At 40.7% G+C, this 18,736-nt stretch overlaps 1 protein-coding gene across 6 annotated transcripts in view; it reads right to left on the bottom strand.

Annotated features, from left to right (window-relative positions):
- The window catches only part of PCDH11X (protocadherin 11 X-linked), a 1,007,737-nt gene extending 996,464 nt beyond the window's left edge, over positions 1–11,273 (bottom strand). For 5 of the 6 annotated variants that reach the window (XR_012160926.2, XR_013636251.1, XM_078854233.1 and 2 more), the window contains exon 1: positions 10,156–11,273. The gene's annotated coding sequence lies outside the window, so the exon portion shown is untranslated. Of the gene's footprint in view, positions 1–7,265; positions 7,291–10,155 lie in introns of all 6 variants that reach the window. The other variant, XM_073360864.2, reaches the window with a different exon arrangement.
- Positions 11,274–18,736: the final 7,463 nt, after the last annotated feature.

Genomic DNA, 18,736 nt, shown 5'->3' on the forward strand with positions numbered 1-18,736 from the left:
GGTTTAGTTAATCCTGCGTCAGCACAGAGGGATGAACTAAACGACCTCAAAGCCTATGTGCCTATGAAAGCCACAGTGCAAGTGTACACCCTGCAGACCAGCTCTGCAAAGACATGGACATCAGTAGGCCTAAATACAAGGCCTGTCACATGAAGAAATTCACTTTTTCCCCCACTCCATATAAAAAAACCCCAAAACAATAAAAAACAATAACAAACCATCACACACAGATATAAATAAATAAATAATCCATCCTGTAAGTAAGAACATAAGAATGCAATAACTGAGTTTTCTATCTATTCTCTAATTAGACCTACATCTCTTTTGTATCTGCCGTTAGGTACATATTAATTGAAAAAAATGACTGAGAGTAGACTCTTTTTCATCTGGCTGGACAGGAGTGCAGGTCTTTTTCCCGTCCTCAGCTCAACCTACAACCTTCATGTATGGTTATTGGCTGTCTAATGGAAAAGTGCCACTGCGTGTCTGCATCATTTCTCGGTTTGGTCCTTGTGTGGTTCCACCTCTTTGTAGTGAAACAGACCAATCCAAATATTCCATTGAAACAGTAGTGTCATTAGCTTGTTGTCTGTCTCCTCCTTCTGAAACCTTCTTCAGTCACTTTTATAAATGCAGTTTTGTAGAGTCCCTTGTTGTGTAAAACAAGGGCTAAGTTTTGATAAAAAGTTCTCATGCTCAGTGCAAATTTCAACACTTATGGTAGCTGCATGCACACGAAGAGATACAATCTTCCTCAGAGATCAACCAAATTCCATTAGCAAGCAGAGGCATCAATCCTCCTTTTTCAGTCAATTAATTATGAGGCTGATAGTTGTTGCAGAAGAATTTCTGAACCTCCACAACATGCTTGAAGACTATGTTGTATATTCCTTCTTTCACAGAGAGGTTTAAACAGTGCACAGAACATCCATTTACCAGGGGTGAAACCCTTGCTCCACTGAATGGGAGTTTTGTGATTTACTTCAATGGGACAAGGATTTCACCCCAGAAAGTTTAGGATGATTGCACCTGAGAAGTTCTCATCTTTTTCTCTATATTTTCATTACTGGAGACAATAGCAGACTTGTTTTTTGTCATACGGTTTATGCATTCTTGGAGACCAACTTGGACACAATAGTCTATGTTTCTCTATTCAGACTCACAATCAAAAGAATTAACCTGAAACACACTTTCCCTTTTACAGGTGACTGTAGCCATCATTTTTCATGTTGTGGATTAATTTCAATGTTGATTCCTTTATACTGTGATTATTATTCCCTGTTTGCTCCTTCTAGTTCTTCATTTGCAATACCCAGTAGTGGACATGTGGGTTTAAATGAGGCATGAGGAATATATCCAGGGCAAAGTGCTTCAGTCATTTCTATAAAAAGGTAACTTTGTGTTACATTAAAGAGGATTGAAACTTTTTTTAATCAAGTTTAAATCTTTGGGTTTAGTTGTTTTTAATTGCATAATCACCACTTGCGTCATCTTTTGAGTGCAGAAGATGATGAAACTACTCCTGAATGAGGCTGACATTGAATAGGTGTTGGAAAGCTTGGAATGGGCACATAAACAATCATGGTTACATTTCAATTATGATTATGATGCTGAAAATGGGTAATTTTTTTTCAAATGTGCCTACGTGACTTTGGAGCCTAAGACTCATTTAAAGTCAGTGAGACTGAGGCTTCTAAGTGCCTATGTCATTTTTAAAAATGGGATTTAGGAGCCTAACTCATTTATACTTTTTTGAAAATTTTACCCCATGTCTCATTTGTATGATCAAATTTAATCAGTTTCTTACTCTTCCATTTCAGTTGACAAAGTCTAATTCAATGGCACACTGATCTAATAGAATATAAATTTCTTTAGATTCTTAACTATTTATAATGAGCAGGAGTCCATTCTTACCTTGCTTCTTAGCTCTTGACAGTATTTATATTTTACTTTAGAAGGATCTAATTTCATTAATTCAGTCAATTAAATCACTTTTCTGTCACCTCTTTTAGCTTTAGCCATGTTAAGTCAGATAGATTCATATAAGGATGTTTGGTAATCCTTAAACACTAACCAGCTGTTTGCAGTATTGATCAGCAGCTTTCATACGTACAACAATTCGAATCAGAAACAAACACTGTGAAAACTGAAAAAATAAGATACAACCTAGACAGCTTTATACAGAACCATGTTCTGCTTACCTTCCAGAAGTTTTTAGATTCTAGAGAACCAAGTTCCCTAACGCAGTTTAATACTCCACAACCTCCCATCAAATGACAGGTTATTCCATCCAGCTGTGTCCCTCTCTACAGTCAAAAAGGGATGCACCCACTCCCTATCCCATCTAGGTTTCCAGACAGTTTTACAACTTTCATCTTGTTTTTATTAGGCAGAACAAGGAATCTGATGTTTTCTTACATACCTTAAAATTAGAGACTAATACTTCTAGTATAAAAAAAAAAAATCAAAGGGCTGTTTGGCTCCAAAGTCAATGGTAATTAGACACCATGAAAATCTCTTCTCCTTAATACACAAACAACAATTCTTGGGATGTGGTTGGTGTTGTTCAGTTCTACTGATAGCACTGAAGCCCAGAGAATTGATTTAGGCTCATAAGGATTGTTCCTTTTGTGGGTGGTACAAGTGTTCCATGTCTATCAACCATGAGCAGTATTTTTATTATCAGTTAATAAGTCATCTGACCACAAATACTGACTATGTACTTCTTGGTACACAATATAGCTCTTGCTTTCTGCCCATTACGCTCACTTTTGAAGTGGACTTCTCTTTTCTGAGGTGACTGTTGTGATAAGCATCTCTTTATTTGCCCGTTTCCACAGACTGTTGAATCCATAATGCTCTATGAAATTGTCCTCATACATACTTTGATTTTGCCCTGGCACAGTATGAGAGTGAATCTCACAATATAAAGACTAGGCCAAAATCTTAGATATGAGCTTACTGTTGAGACTCAGTTTACTGTTTAGCTATGAATTAACAACCAAGCTAATTAATGGCTCACCATTCTTATCTCCTTTTTTGTTTATTTTTGTAAGGAAGTTTTACTTTGTTAAAAAATTAAGGTTTGAGGTGTTTATCTGGACCTTTCCCCCCTTCCTAAGGAATTAATCCCTTTTAAAAAAGGGGGAGAGGGGAATTAGGTAAAATAATACCTGAACAACAAAAATGGTTTCATTATCATAGCCTGATTTGTTTCTTCATCACAGCTGCATGTCATCTTCCCACAATGTAAAAAAAAAAACCAAAATGTACAAGGCTCAGATAAACAAACATCTATGTGTATGATTGTTTCTCAAGGTTATATTCTAAGGAAAGAAACTAGATTAGCATACTCACTTTTTCAAAGTCAAATGTGTATTTTTTTCCTTCAGTCCTATTACATAAATAAAAAGAGCCAAATAGGGTAACAATAACTCTGATTTACCTTTATATCCCATTTGCACTCACTTATTGTTTTTTCCCTTCACAGTAGTAAAAAACACAGAATGCTATTGACTTCCACAACACTAATGTGTTTTTAAAAAGAGTCTTCTGCTAATTAAGCACATTTATATTCCAGGCTAAAAAAATGCTGAAGTGGTCAAGCACTAGAATCCAGTTATCAGGAAACCACTATCAAAATCCGAAGATAACATTTAAATCCTTCATCACTCTTACAGATTGACAAGACAGAAAGATGGAAAGAGAATGAATTCTGCAGTATTCTTATCCATAGATTTCCTTCATGTAGAGTTATTGCTATGTTGATTTCTATTCTAGGGCATCTTCATTTAAAGCAAATTGCTAGATATATATTCCAAAAGTCACTTAAATGACTGACAAAATAAAGCAATTATTCCATTTAATGCACCATTCCTTTTGTCTCACTCCTTATATCTTCACCGTATTAGAGTGCATTTATAAACATACAGTGGAACATCTTTACAGTGAACGTGGATTTTGAAAAATTATTTACAGTGAAGTTCAATTCAAAATGCTTCAGTACATAGCAATGTGCAAACTGCAATTCATTAGTGTGAGCCACAATTTAATGGTGAAGTTGTAGAATAAGGGTTCTGCTGTAATTTTCTCTCTCAAGTAACCTGGTGGTTAGGGCATCTGGTATCTACGAAAATACGGTTCAAGTCTCTGTTCCAAATCAAGCAGCACAAGGATTTGAATCTGGGTCTCTACATCTCAAGTGAATGTCCTAACCACTGGGCTATTAATTGTTCTGGGGTTTTCTCTCTTATTTTTGAGAGAAAAAGGCTGACCTGGGTTAGGCAACTAACTCCAGGAGAAGGGTCACAACTGAGAATCAGGATGTGAGGGAAGCACCTTCCTCTGACCTGTCAGTAGATGCCTAATACCTTTGAGGATGAGCCTAAGCCCTGCCCTTTTCTGTGCAGTTCACTCCTAACTAGTTGAGGTTCACCGCTCATTTTACTGGCTTCTGGGAATCCTGTTCTTAGGCCTTATTCTCCCCACACAATGCAGAGGAAGCCTGGGCACCCAAATCAGGGTTGAGAATTCCACTAGGCAGCTGAGCATTGCAATGCCTAAGTAATTTGTGAATCCAGCCTAATCCTGCACCACTGAAGTAATGGGAGTTCTACCTTTGACTTACATGGGCACAGATATATTATTATTAATAATAATCATAAACATATTATATTGAAGGTGTAAATATGTGTATAAATGGAAAAATGTTATCCCTAAAGCACTACCCACTTTTTCTTCTTGGCTTTTGTTTGTCTTGGTACGGATTTCTTACCATTTCACTAGACAGCATACAGCTCACATAATTACTAATTAAATTCTTACAAAAAATAATAAAACCATATCCTTAAGGATGTAACAGATAAACACTGATATACAAACAGAATTCATCACAAGATATCTTATTTCTAGAGCAGCTTAGAGGAAGAAAATCATTCCAAAAACAACGATGTCAAATCAAAGTAATGTACAACGCAAGATGTTGTACTGGAAGGAAAGCGAATCAGGCAATAATTCCGAGCACTGTGAACTAACCTTTTAATGACAATAGGGTTTAAATACTGTGGGCCAAAGACGATTTTCCATTAAACCACTATAAATCTGAAATATCTTCAAAGATTTCACACACCAGTGTATATGAGCAGAATTCAGCTGTCTGACAGTCTAGTGTTGCAGTTTCCAATGAAATTATATTCCATGTGAAGTATGTTGCAAAGTATAAATAGATGGTGGGAAAGCAATATTTTAATTTTAAAAGTTTTTCTTCTGCAAAGTTAATTTAGAGCCCACTGCTGAATGGGCCAAATCCTGCAGGTCTCACGCAAGCAAAACTCAACAAAGCTCTCTGTATCTCAGTAACATGCTTGACTCCCAAACCAAATGCCCACAATTGAAGTACATTATGTATGTAATGCAAGAATTCATTAGGAGCCTATTCCAAAGTCCACTGAAGCCAATAGGAGTTAAAAAATTTCCACTGACTTTAATGGGCTTTGGATCAGATCCTAATAAAGCAAGTTGAACAAAGTACAAATGGCTTTATTTTAAGTTACCTTAAGGAAAACATTTCTTTTCCAGTACAACTGATGTACAGTAATTTGCATGATATTTACTTAACAGCAGTTAAACAAAACCTCAAATAAAAAAGACTGTCTAATAATGAGATTGTGACAGAAAACCTATTACAATATATTATTTACTGTTCAGACCTATGAAAAACTTGGCAGTGAATAGCAGAATAAGTTCCAAGCTCTTTCTATTTACATTTTCATTATTTAAATTAAGTTTTCCTGACCCTTAATGAAATCTCTACTTGGTTAATTAATGCTTCTCTGCAAACAGGTCTATTTCATTTAAATATGAAACTGTACTGAATGGATATTATACGACTATTGCTGTTCCTTATTTTCACAGAGGAGAAACTTTTCTATGAAGTTGGAGGGGGGATTAAAACAAAATATCCATGTGCTAGAAAATACTATATATAAAAGGCTCTTTCATTCAGATTTGTGCCAGAAATTGTAAATGCAGTAATTGTCACTCCTAGCCTCAAAATTTATATTCTACCAATCCCACTCTTATTCACTACATAACACATTAGAGACAATTACAAGGACAGTTTAAAATCCTCTATCAGTGGAGCTTTTAAAGTGCAAAAGCTCGTAGAAGCTTTATGATTTCTGGCAAGTCACTCTACTAATTCAGAGACCATAATTGAAAAAGACTATCTCTGAAACTATTTTCTTTTTTTTTTACTGCTGGATAATGAGAATTGGAGTTTCCCCTCAGATCTAAAGAGATAATCAAATTCCCACTTCCACCTTAAATTTCCTGATCCACGTTACACACCTGTGTATTGGCAACTCATTCCGCAGGCAGGATGAACCTTCCAAAAAGACTCAAGAAAGGTATGGTCACTAGTACTTTGCCACACATTTCTAAATATCCCAATTATCTCTTTCAAGTAAGAGGCTCTTGGAACAAACTTTATTAAATCTAGCTAATAAACTTTTATTTAATACAAAAAACCCTATATCAAAACAATATCTGAATCAACTTCCACAAAAGCCAGTACATTTAGAAGTAAGGGTACCAAGGCCCCTCTGGCTTAGCCTGCTTGAGCCTAGGCACTGTAGCACACATGATCACAACAGTGAACCATAGCCAAATTCTCTAATCTAAGAAGTGCACAAAATATTTATAACCATCCATGCCCTTTATCTACAGTGATCAAGTAAATACTTTACTAGTGGGATATAGCTATATATTAGATATGCATATTGATATACATGTTGTAAAGGACTTTGGGATCCTTCAAAATGAAAAATACTATGTAAATGTAAGGTAATAGTAGCTTTACTCACTATCGTGGTATCTTCTGATGGAAGACTGTCAATGCTGCAATACCTGCTCTGACACAGATGAAGTTAAGAGTGTGCATTAGCAGTCCTAGCTTGAAATTCTATAACTTTTATGCACTTATGTCAGACCATTATTTTAACATATTTTTGTTTTTCCTTAATATATTTGAAGCTTAGTTTAACTTTCAATAACATGGTTTGGTTTCATTTGGCTATTGAAACTTAACCTCAAAAAAACAAACAAGAATAATGCCACAGCACTAAAGTCCCCAATATGATCTAAGGCTCAACTATCAAAACCCAGATCTGACTAATTCCTGTACTGAGCCGGCATTGTTCTACTTTCCAGAAAAGGCCTTTGTGACTGTTTTACAATTGCAACCCACTTCAAAATCTAGCACTTACCTGGGACTCAAGGGTGCCCCAAAATCTGAAGTTTGGAAATACCAGTTCGGAAACCCAAAGCAGTGAATAGTGAGGAAGGGAGAAACCAAATAGACAATTAATGCACATACTTTTTTTTATTATACAGAAATGGTTTGGACTTCTATTTTACTCTATCAATGTGTTTTCATTTCAGCTTAAGATACATCTTTAGAACTATATTAAAACTAAATAAAGGGGCATTATAAAGAAAAGGCAGATGTACTCTTAACTACAGAAGCGTGAGGGTCATCAGTATAATATTGCATGTGTCCAGGTAGAATACAAATTCAGTACAGGACCACAGGTTCAGATCTTTGATCTTCCTTTTTGCAAAGGTTGTGATGTATAAAACCAATTCCACTGAGCAGACAGTACTACACTGAATATAAATTATCCTTTAACTATACCAAGGCATTCGTATGCTCACATTTAAAGAAATGCTGCAAGGATGAACAATGCAGCCATGAAGCAATAAGAGCTCTTCTGAAGAAAAAATGGAAAAGAAAGATCTGAATGGAAAGAAATCCAGAATTTGTTCCTCAGCAGTATATTCCTGCTATTTGGTGAAAATGTGATTAAAATACAGAACACACACAGAGAAACAAACTCACACATATATACAACACAACAATGCTTACCCTTTCCATAAAGAAAAGTAAGAAATCTTTACTGCGAGAACTGCAAAGTTGTTATTTTGTTTTGTTTTTTAAATCTGGCATTGTTCTCTTAAGCGATGCTAAATTTGATTTTAAAATCTGGGTATAGAAGTCCAAATTGAACATGGCTTGCAATTTACATATATCTTTTCCAAGTCTTTCTTAAAAAGAAATAATCTTCTGCCTATTGAGCTAGCTCCTAGCTCTCCAGAGTTTACCCATTAATATTCTAAACCCATCTTTTATGGTTCACACATACACAAAAATTGTCTCACTTTGGCCAAGATGAAACGCTTAAGTGGAAGTCATTGTGCTTATGCAGATTTTCTCCACTGTATTTAAAATCAGCATATTCCTCTCTCTCACCTTTATTTATCTTATGCAAAATTTACAGTTTTGGAGTCACTCAAGTGTGAAGGCATTACCCAGTCTTATGTACACATTTCATATAAGAAAACAAATTACTTCTGACAACCTGAGATATTTTTGCTTTGGTTTATTCTGTACAACGTTTACATTTAATCCATCCCTTTTCTTGGCAATGGTACAGAAGTACTGGTGAGTATTTTATAGGACATGTCTCTGTTGTTTACTTGAGGATTCTACTTAGATGCTTGAAGATGGTACTCTTGCAATTCATATGGATACAAACCAGTATTTTTGGCGAAACTAGTTGTCAGAATGTTAATACATAAATGAATAACTCCTCCCCACAACACCATCAGCCCCTTTTTAAAAACTATTTTGCTCTATAATCTTTCAGATCATCTCTACTTTCGTTCTTTCATTGTTAACAAGAAAAAAGTTAAAGTTTATCTTTTACTTATTATTGATGTTTTCTCGGAATATTCCTTTTGCTTTTAATGAGACTTACATGGGAGCAACTTTTTGTTCTTTATAACTTAGAATGTCATTAAAAATAATAATAAAAAAGCAGCTTAGAATAACCTGATATTCTCCGCTGAGAAATTACCCTCAGTTCTAGTTGGGTTCAACAGACTCCTGCACTTGAACATCTTCTCCTTACTTCTGCCAACTGAAGTAAACATCAGCATTTCATAAAATTATTGCTCCATACTTCCTTCAATACATCCTCTCTCAAACTCAAATATGTGAGCTCATGCTATCTTAGTCAATTCTTCTCTGCGTTTAGAGTCTCTTCAGAGCCCCAGAAGGGCTATTGGTCCCTACGTGTTCTCTTCATGTATCTTAGAGCTATTTCTTACAGTTTGCTATGCCAAGCTTGCAAAAGGAAAAGGAGACAAACCCTCTACTTTCCAGATCGCCTACAAGGCTTGCCTGCTTGCAACCAGCAGGCTGTAAGATTTGTGCCTCCAATTTCTATCTTGCAAAAGCCATAAACAAACCTTCCTTCCTCATTCCTCCCCAAAAGAGAGGTAATATCCTAGCCTAGCCTTCCTGTCAATGGGTTTTTGCTACTGAGTCCAAGTGTTCCTTGGACGGTGGCATCAACACCAGCACATCAGTGAAATGACTGAATTTCCTCTCCCCCGGGTTTCAAATCATGTCCAGAGCCTGAACAAATTAAAATATATTTCAGCTTGATCTGGTTTTTATCCCATTCCAATACTCCAAATGCACAGCAACTTTAAGCTCCTCATCGCCATCCCTCCACAGTTCAAGGAAATCCTTCAATCAAAGAACTTAATTTACAATCCAGCACAGTTTTTGCCCTCCCCTCTCCCAACAACAGCTAGGCATTTTGATGCAATTCTCATTAAATGCAATCTCCATTACAGGATTACGATTGCATAAATAAAATGCTCCATATGTTTTTTTTTTCTTTCGCCTCTCTCCCTCTCTCATAGGTATTATGTACCCTGACTGCAAACAACCACCAAATCAAACTGGATGGTGGAAACACTAGGGAAGGGGGTGCACATTCAAGAAAATGTTAACTGAAACCTGAGCCAACTACATCACAGACTCAGTCTGTAGAAGCCCCTCATGCCTGAACAGTACAAGTTAGCTCAGCGTTCTTGTAATAACGCAGATCATAAATGTGACACATTAAAAAGCTTAAAAATTCATCTTTTGCAATTACCCAGGAACTCCCTGTACTCGTCACCAAAGGCGACTCACATTACTTAGCCAGTTCTAGCCTAATAATCTCAGTCTGGGTGCACTGCTGGTAGTGTGCTGTGAGGGGGATGCCTGACGAAAAATACAAACCGCTAATCAACCCCCCTTACCTTTAATTCCTTGCGTTCTCTGCAAAAGATGTCAATTTACATTGGCTCCTCGGCACATCAGGAAGGCGTCTAGAGTAATGAAGGTTGCCCCATCGCATGGAAGTTAGACCAGTTTACACCAGCAAATCCTTGATCCAAAATACAAGCTGCTTCTTCCCATGCAGGCTAGAGCAAAAGATGCATGAACGATTTCTACAATTGTGGAAGAAAAAGGTAGTCTAACTTTTAGCTAAGTCTTGTTTGGGGTTTGGTTTTATGTCTTTGCAGCTGTAAAAGGCAAATGTAATTCCACATTAAAAGAACCTCATTAATATCAGTCCGCCACGCTGATGTCGCTTAAGCTAAGTTGTGCTGAGAGACTTTTAACTAAATCCCCGTCTGCAAGAGCAGTCCAGCAAATCTCTCTCTTTGAGGATAAAACAGAAGAGGAATGTTAGATCTATTTGAGAGAAAGATGGTAGAAGATCTTTGTTTGCCCCCTCTTTGGTATAGACTGGAAATTTTGCACAGGAGCAGTCCGGTCCGGATCGCCCCTGCAGGCGCAGAGGCGGTGGGTGCTGGAGAGAAGCAGCACCCAGAGAGCTCCGGGTGCTAAAGCATCGGATGGCTCAGCTCTGCTGCCACCGTCTGAACTCCGCTTCCCAGTGCTGCCAGCAAGTCCTCCCCGGCTGACATCACTGCAAAAAAGGAGGGGCACAAATGGAAAATGCAAATCGGGGAGTTGAGGGGATTTTTTTTTCCTCTTAAAGGTACCCTCGCTCTTTCTGTCTCTGAATCCCCCGAAAGCAACAGCTGTGGCGCGGCCGCGTCTGCTTCCTGCCAAGGCTGCTCTCTGGGGGCAGAACCGCTATTCAGTCACCGGCTGGCTCCTCTAATCCAGGGTGGGAGCCCCGATCCTGGGACCCAGTCTGACCCGGGAATAGGGGGGTGGGAAACACAGGGCTTGCCTTGCCGCGCTCCCATAGCCTCCCCCGGCCGCCACGTGCTCGGGGCGCCGCTGAGCGCAGAGTAACGAGTAGGTGACCAGCGGGTTCCGCCGGAGTGTCCCCGTCCCGTTCGGGGAACCTGCTCCCTCCCGCCGGCTCGGCCCCTGGAGCTGAGTGCGCCCGGCTGTCACCGCCTGCTGCCTGGCCCCAACCCTACGCTCTACCGCTGGGCTCCTCACTGCCCCGCTGCGTATTGCCCCCAAACCTTACTGTCCCCTCCGCCCTCTCCCCCGGGCTCCCCACCGCCCCCCCCACCTCCTCACCGCCCCCCGACTCCTTCCTGACCCCAAACATTACTGTCCCCCACCCCACCTCCTCACTGCCCCCCAGGCTTCTTACTGACCCCCCGGCTCCTTACTATCCCCCGGGCTCCCCCCCCCGCCTCACTGCCCCCCGACTCCTTACTGACCCCAAACCTTACTTTCCCCCACCCCACCTCCTTACTGCCCCCCAGGCTTCTTATTGACCCCACGCCTTACTGCCCCCTCCGCTCCTTACTATCCCTCGCCCCCCTCGCCGCTGTTCCCCCCCCGGCTCCCCGCCGCCTCACTGCCCCCCGACTCCTTCCTGACCCCAAACATTACTGTCCCCCACCCCACCTCCTCACTGCCACCCACCTCCTTACTGTCCCCATGCCTTATTGTCGCCACCACCTCCTCGCTGCCCCCCCCCCGGCTCCTCCCCGCCCGCCCCGGCTCCTTAGTGACCCCAAACCTCACTGCCCCCCTCCCCACTTCCTCACTGCCCCCCCACCTCCTTATTGCCCCCATGCCTTACTGTCTCCACCACCTCCTCACTGCCCCCCCGTCGCTCACTGACCCCCGAGCTCCCCCCTGCGCCAACCCCCCTTCCTGGGCTCCTTATTGCCTCGAACTCCCCCAGGGCTCTTGACTGCCCCCACCCCCTGACTGCCACCTCCCCAGGGCTCATTGCTGTCCCACGCCCAGTCCCCCGTTCACACCAGTGAGGGGAAGGGGAGAAGCCGCGCTACAGGCCGGGGGAGGCAGGGCGGCTCGGGGGTGCGGCTGCCCGGGGAGCTCGGGTTAAGCTGGAGCTGGCCCTCGGGAGGCAGGAGATCCCGGGCCGCCGCCGCTTCCCCTTGCAGCGCGGAGGGCGGCGCGGCTGGTTTGGTTCCCACCGCCGAGGGGCGCCGGGCTCCAGTCAAGCCAGGGAAGCGCCGCCTCCCCGGGTCAGCGCCGAGGGGAGCTGGGCACGGGCCCCCGGGCTGCGCCTCGGCAGCATGGCTGACAGCGCTCCGCCGGCGTCCTGTCCCGGGCTCTCGGAACCGGCCGCGGCTTCCATGCAGAGCAGCCCACTTCCCCAGGGCCAGGCGCGGCTGCCAGTGCACTCGGCTGCGGGAGGCGCGCTGCCCGCGTGTCCTGCACGTTCCACCGCAGAAGACCTGTGCATATATCACTACTATTGAGTGAAGGGCTTCTCCCCTCCTGTGGCAGCCTTCAGCGCTAACAAGAGCTGGTACGGCTCCCTAACTAATTGAACTAAACTTGGCTGCCTCTGCTCTCCAGTATCGCCGGACTGGGGTATAGGTTTAAACCGTAATAGTTCACCTTTACAATTCGCCGGGCTACCTCAGGGTTATGATCTCAAGTGGGACGGAATGTAACAGCAGCGTGCACTCTCTGCCTGGCTTTGATATCAATTTGCAGCCTGATTTTGCTGTCGCACAAGTCAGGCGTTTACTGGTGAAGTCAGTGGAGTTACACTGGTCTGCAAGAACAAGATTTGAATCAGTCTTTAGGACATCAGTTCACAGAGCGGGGGTTTCTGTTCTCTTCATCCATCAGCCCTTGCAAACTGGAGTTTCCCTTCTAAGAAAGAGGGGAGGATGGAATTCTTCCAGCTCCAATGTAGCAATTTATAGCATGTTATTCAAACCTTTATCCACATTTTTTAGAAATTGTAAGAATGATTAATTAATCTGTCACAGGGGACAAGTTTTGTCTTTTAAACTTCTATTGTAATGGGTAATTGGAGTAAAACTATACAATATGAAGTGAAAGTCAAACCAAGACACTGTCACTTTGTCACTGCCCATAGTATCAGAGATATAACAAAATAATATCTAAATACAGTTAGCCATTTTGCCAGGGATTACTGAGAAAATGAATTATAGCTAATAGATCATATATAAAACATATAGTGTTTATTTTAATAATTTGAGTATCTTGAATCATTTGCTGGATTTTTTAAAATGCCTGAAGTGTACAGTTATCACTGAGCAAAGTAATTATTAATAAATACTTCCGTATTTTCTCTGAACTTTGCTAACTGGGGGAGAAGATAGATTTAAACTCTTTAATGATTAACAAGAGAAGATATTCCACTCAGTCCATGGTAGACCAGAATAATTCTGCATAAAACGCAACTTATTTTAAAATGAACAACACAAAAACCTATGTAAAAGTCTTTTGCTCTTCCTTTACAGTATAGCAAGATGGTTGTAGTATTTCAGTGACAGCAAAATATAACCTTAACATTCCATTTCACTTATAAAACAAGAAACAGGATAGAGTCACTGTTCTAAGAATGCCAAAAAATAAGGCGACATGTTCAGACATCAGATCACTCAATGAACTCTGCCCATTTTCACATTAAATCATTACATTTATATACATTTAGTAAGACTTTTAATATGCATCTGTGATAAGAATGCACAGTGATCAAGTATACTACTTTATATTACAAATATGATTTGATCCCTTTTTCTGGATTGAATCATGTGCTATTTTATTCACCTAAACTCATCAAATGTCAGGTTTTTTCATCATATATAGCCATACTTCAAAGGTGGAATGCTCCATAGCACCCCTTTTCCAGGCCAAACATGGTACTGCGGGTGCTCCTTGCTTCAGTCCATTGGTTGTGAGCTTGGTATCAGTCTATACACAGCTCAATAAAAATAACAGACTGTGGAAGTCTGCATCTTTAAGCACATAAACAAAACTTCCAGTTGTATGCCTCTGTGCAGTGCTTGAGGACAAGGCTCTGGGCTATCACTGAGGAAGTCCACTCTATCCCAGTCTCAACCTCCACTGTCCTGAGAAGAAGCAGGTGAGTGGTCGTAACAGGGCTGCTGGCTCTTGCTTGGTTAGAATTTCCTCCTGGCCTTTCTAGGCCTCTTGAAGACTATCTTGCCCGTAACCTGCTCTGAACTGGTTTTCCTTGAGCAGGAAGTGCCAGGGCATCAATGCCTCCAGCAGGGGGCAAAGAAGGCCAGATAGACCCCATCACACATACCATATCCTATGAATTGGTTGAAATAAGTTCAAATTACCTTTATGCATCTGGTGTCCACTGATTTTTATTCTTTTTTAGGGGGGTGGGGGAGTAATGACACATACTGTAAATGATATATAAGCAGTCAGTTATGTAAAAAGTAAACACTAAGTTTGAGTCAGAGTCTACGTCCCAAAGGGAGAGTGCAAAGGGAAGATGGTGCATACAAGTCAATTACATCTTTTAACCAATATTTCTGAAGGATAAATCTAAAGGAAAATAACAGAAAAAGGGCAAAGACCAAAGATATAGAAGAAGAAAGGGAACAAGGTAGAGACTTTTGATCCAGGTAATGCTTGCAATACATATTAAGCCTGATTTTCAACCCAGTTTTATTCAGCTGTGATTGCAATGTTTCTTATACATTTACCAAGTTTTTGAACTTCATGTTTTAAAACAGGGACCCCAATACTAAATTTATGTATGCCAAAACCTAAGAGACTTATTTTATTGTTTATAACAACAAAAACCAACCAACCAAAAGAAAACAACACTTATTCATCCATAATTTTTAGTTTCTTTCTGTTGAACAGATGCTATTACAAACTCAGTGATAAAGGAATTGGAGCACGTCATTGATCCCACTGATTAGGTTCCCCCTCCGCTTGCCTTGGGTGTGATTAAACTGTAAAGAATATTGCATGGATCCATTCCTACAGTCCTTCAGCATTACTCATGATAATATATATGGCAGAGGAAGGGAGTTTAGCCTGAGTGAAGTCTGAAGAATATGGCCCTACCATGAGATATAGAGGACCATACTGTAGTTGTCCCTGTATGAGCACTTAAAGTAGAGGGATCCTTTCCCTATCCTTGTAGTTCTTGCATGCGCGCACAGACAAAGTCTAGTAGAAGGATGCTAAACATTTCAGAGAGGTTGGTGAAAGAGCAGGTGTGAATCATGGCCCAACTCCACCGCCACACTGTGAATTGTGAATGCATGCTGCACCATACGTTAAAGGGTGGAATGATTGTTGCCACTGTTTATGCTCACAGAGATGTTGGCCTGCTTCAAGACATAGGAACTGCTGGCAGGCATTTAGGGTGCAAAAGAGCCCTAAGTGTTTAAGGGACAGGAATTACTTCATTGGTAATAACCAACAGTTGGATTTGTTGTATATTTTTACTCCAAGAACAAAACAAAAACAATGTTTCAAGTAGTTGAGTTAGGTAACTGACAACCGTGTAATTACCTTTCACTTTATTTATAAAACCAAAGCACTTAAAGCAAGGAAATGAATAGTTAAAGACACCACAAATGTTGTGCTGCCCATGTAACACATGCATTATTCTTCTCAAGAAGAAATCTATTTCGGCATGTCAGAAGGTGGTATTGTTACCCTGAGCCAAACTAAGGCCTCACCTGCAATTGTTTTTTTTTTAGTTTATGCACGTTTATTTGGACCTACAAGAACTACTCACATGTGTGAAGAGGCAGGATCAGGGCCAAAGTCTTCACAGGCTGTCTAGGACCAATCTCATCCCCATCCTGGGGCTTGCATTTCTTAACATAGAAACTAGCAATAACTAGCAAATTCCAACCCAAGACGTCTCACTCAGTCTTGTCCATTCCTAGTGTTTACGTTTACTTTGTCCTAGATCCACAGCCCAGCCCAACTTGCTTGGATCCAGGATGAAGACGATGAGCCACACCTGCCACAGTGAGTCAGTAGGAATCTCTGGATTTTCCAGCTGGGTTTCAACACCTGGTAACAGGGTGGGTCAACAGAACTATCCCATCATGCTGCTACCGAGCAACTTTAATTGTGATCCAATACTATAATATAATTTTTATTATCTTGATATCTGCATCCAGATGTTGTTTTTTAAGGACTGCTAGTAAGTGGGGAATATTAGTTAATATATTTTTCAGTAGAATTTATTGCTGTCTCTTAATAATATATGTCGGTTAATGGAAAGTGTCTAACATTGTACCATATGTAATAATTACGTGTTATGTGGATGCATACATTTGAAGCAGAATGTCATGCACATGTATGTGTTATATTTCTTTTCCAGAATGTGTTGTGTTGTGTTTATAGAGATTACAGCTAAAAGGTCAGCATTTACTGTGCGTCACAGTTAAGGTTTAAATAAATGAGATGGCAAGATGACTATGGTTAAAGGCAAACCGGGAGATGGCAAAACTAAAAATGGCTGGAGACCAACACTTTTATTCCCCTACTGGCTTTGAAATTGTTGTGGAAATAATCTGATTGTGATGCTGTCTTGACTGGTTCAGGACCATGAGTGCCAGCCTCAGGCCAAACTGTCACGAAGCAGGCCAAACTGGTTGTGTGTTCTATAATTAGATTTCTCCAACCCAGTAATGAGTGTGAACTCCTAAGTCACTGTTAACAATCTTACCACAGTGTCATAGAAAGTCCCCTTGGGCATTTCAATCTATCTTGCCACCCAGGCAAGCTGGATTTAGTTATACCAAAGATCACAAAATATTCAGGTTGCTCCCAGGCCCAAGAGACCAGCCATTTTTGGTAATTAAATATTCATGGTAAATAGGCCCAATGGCCTGTGATGGGTTTTTAGATGGGGTAAGATCCAAGTTACCCAGGAAAGAATTTTCTGTAGTATCTGGCTGATGAATCTTGCCCATATGCTCAGGGTTTAGCTGATCGCCATATTTGGGGTCGGGAAGGAATTTTCCTCCAGGGCAGATTGGAAGGCCCTGGAGGTTTTTCACCTTCCTCTGTAGCATGGGGCACGGGTCACTTGCTGGAGGATTCTCTGCTCCTTGAGGTCTTCAAACTACAATTTGAGGACTTCAATAGCACAGATATAGGTGTGAGGTCTTTTTTAGGAGTGGTGGGTGAAATTCTGTGGCCTGCATTGTGCAGGAGGTCAGACTAGATGATCATAATGGTCCCTTCTGACCTAAATATCTATGAATCTATGAATCATTTACCCCAAGTCAATTTGTACCTTAGATCTGTGACCAAAAGCAACACTTGTAACCAGTCGTGTAATAAACTGACTAAAAATTTATTAACTAGGAAAAAGAAATGAGAGAGTTATTACAAGGTTAAAGCAAGCAAACTTATATACCCAAATGAGTTACAGTATGGTTTTAAAAGATGTCAGAGTTGTAGTAATCTATTAGCACTGAATGTCTTTTGGGGCTAACCTAGGTTGACCCTGGGGATCTCCGCTTCTCTTTCGTAGCTCCGGCTCTGTCAGAATCCAAACAGCAAAAGAAAGATTAAAAAAACCTCTTGTCATCTGTCTTCGTTTCCTTCTTCCAGAATTCAGGCTAATGGAATAAGCCCCTTTGCATGTCCTTTTTCATGGACATAAGGGCAATTAACAAAGTCTTTGTTTTATGATGTCTTACAGTTGCCCATTTAGTTTTGGTAGCCTTCTTGATGAGAAGGTTCACAGTTTCAGAGCAAATATTTTTTACAATTATAAAGCAAAAACGTAACTATTACCTTATAGCATGTGATAACAATATTATGAGATTAATGCATGCAGCAACTTACAAGCACTAAACGAAAAAAAACACACTGTCTGTAAGCAAAAGTTCATCCCAGTATCTTTGTATGGGGCATGCAAAGCACACTGGGTATAAGCAATGCATCACTCAGATGTCTTTGCTTCAGTCATTGAAATAATTATTTGATTACAGGGGCTGTTGTAGACTATTATCTGAGTGAGATTGTAACTCACCTTGTGTGTCTGTGCAAGGGAATAAGGGGACATGACTTGCTCCTTTACTCCCTGTGTGCTCGCTTCCGGTGTGTATAAGGCTATGGGGTGGACGGAGAGAAGAGCCTCTGTTGGGCTGCTATTCTCTTCCCATGCAGTGAGGCATGGAAGGAGAGATAGTCTGTACCAGTTTTAAGACTAGCACAGATTACTTTTCCCCTCAGAGCAAAGTGTGGAGCCAAGGACCAGACTGCAACTAACACACATTCTGGTTCCTAGTCTGCCCCTTTGAATGGTTGAACAAATTTTCTTCACTTTTTGCAAAAATATTATTCCTTGCATCCAAAATAACATCGGCAATTTTTTAGGCCAAACGACAATCGTGTGTACTTCAATTTCCTTTAGTAAAAATACTGAGTGGCAGTCTATAAGAGTACAAAGGGAAGTATAAAGCTCATGATCTAAAATTACAGCAGGAAGATTTGAAGGAACCCTTATAGATCATGTGTCTGATCTTACCTTCTCTGAAGTCAACAGCAAAACTGTGAAGGTACTCTCTGAGACCTTAAGATGCAAAGCAATGTTGCATTTTCTAGCTTTCTGGTGCTTAAAGTTCTTTATCTGTCATCAACCTG

This window comes from Lepidochelys kempii, chromosome 9, assembly GCF_965140285.1.
Source record: "Lepidochelys kempii isolate rLepKem1 chromosome 9, rLepKem1.hap1, whole genome shotgun sequence".
Lineage (NCBI taxonomy): Eukaryota > Metazoa > Chordata > Testudines > Cheloniidae > Lepidochelys > Lepidochelys kempii.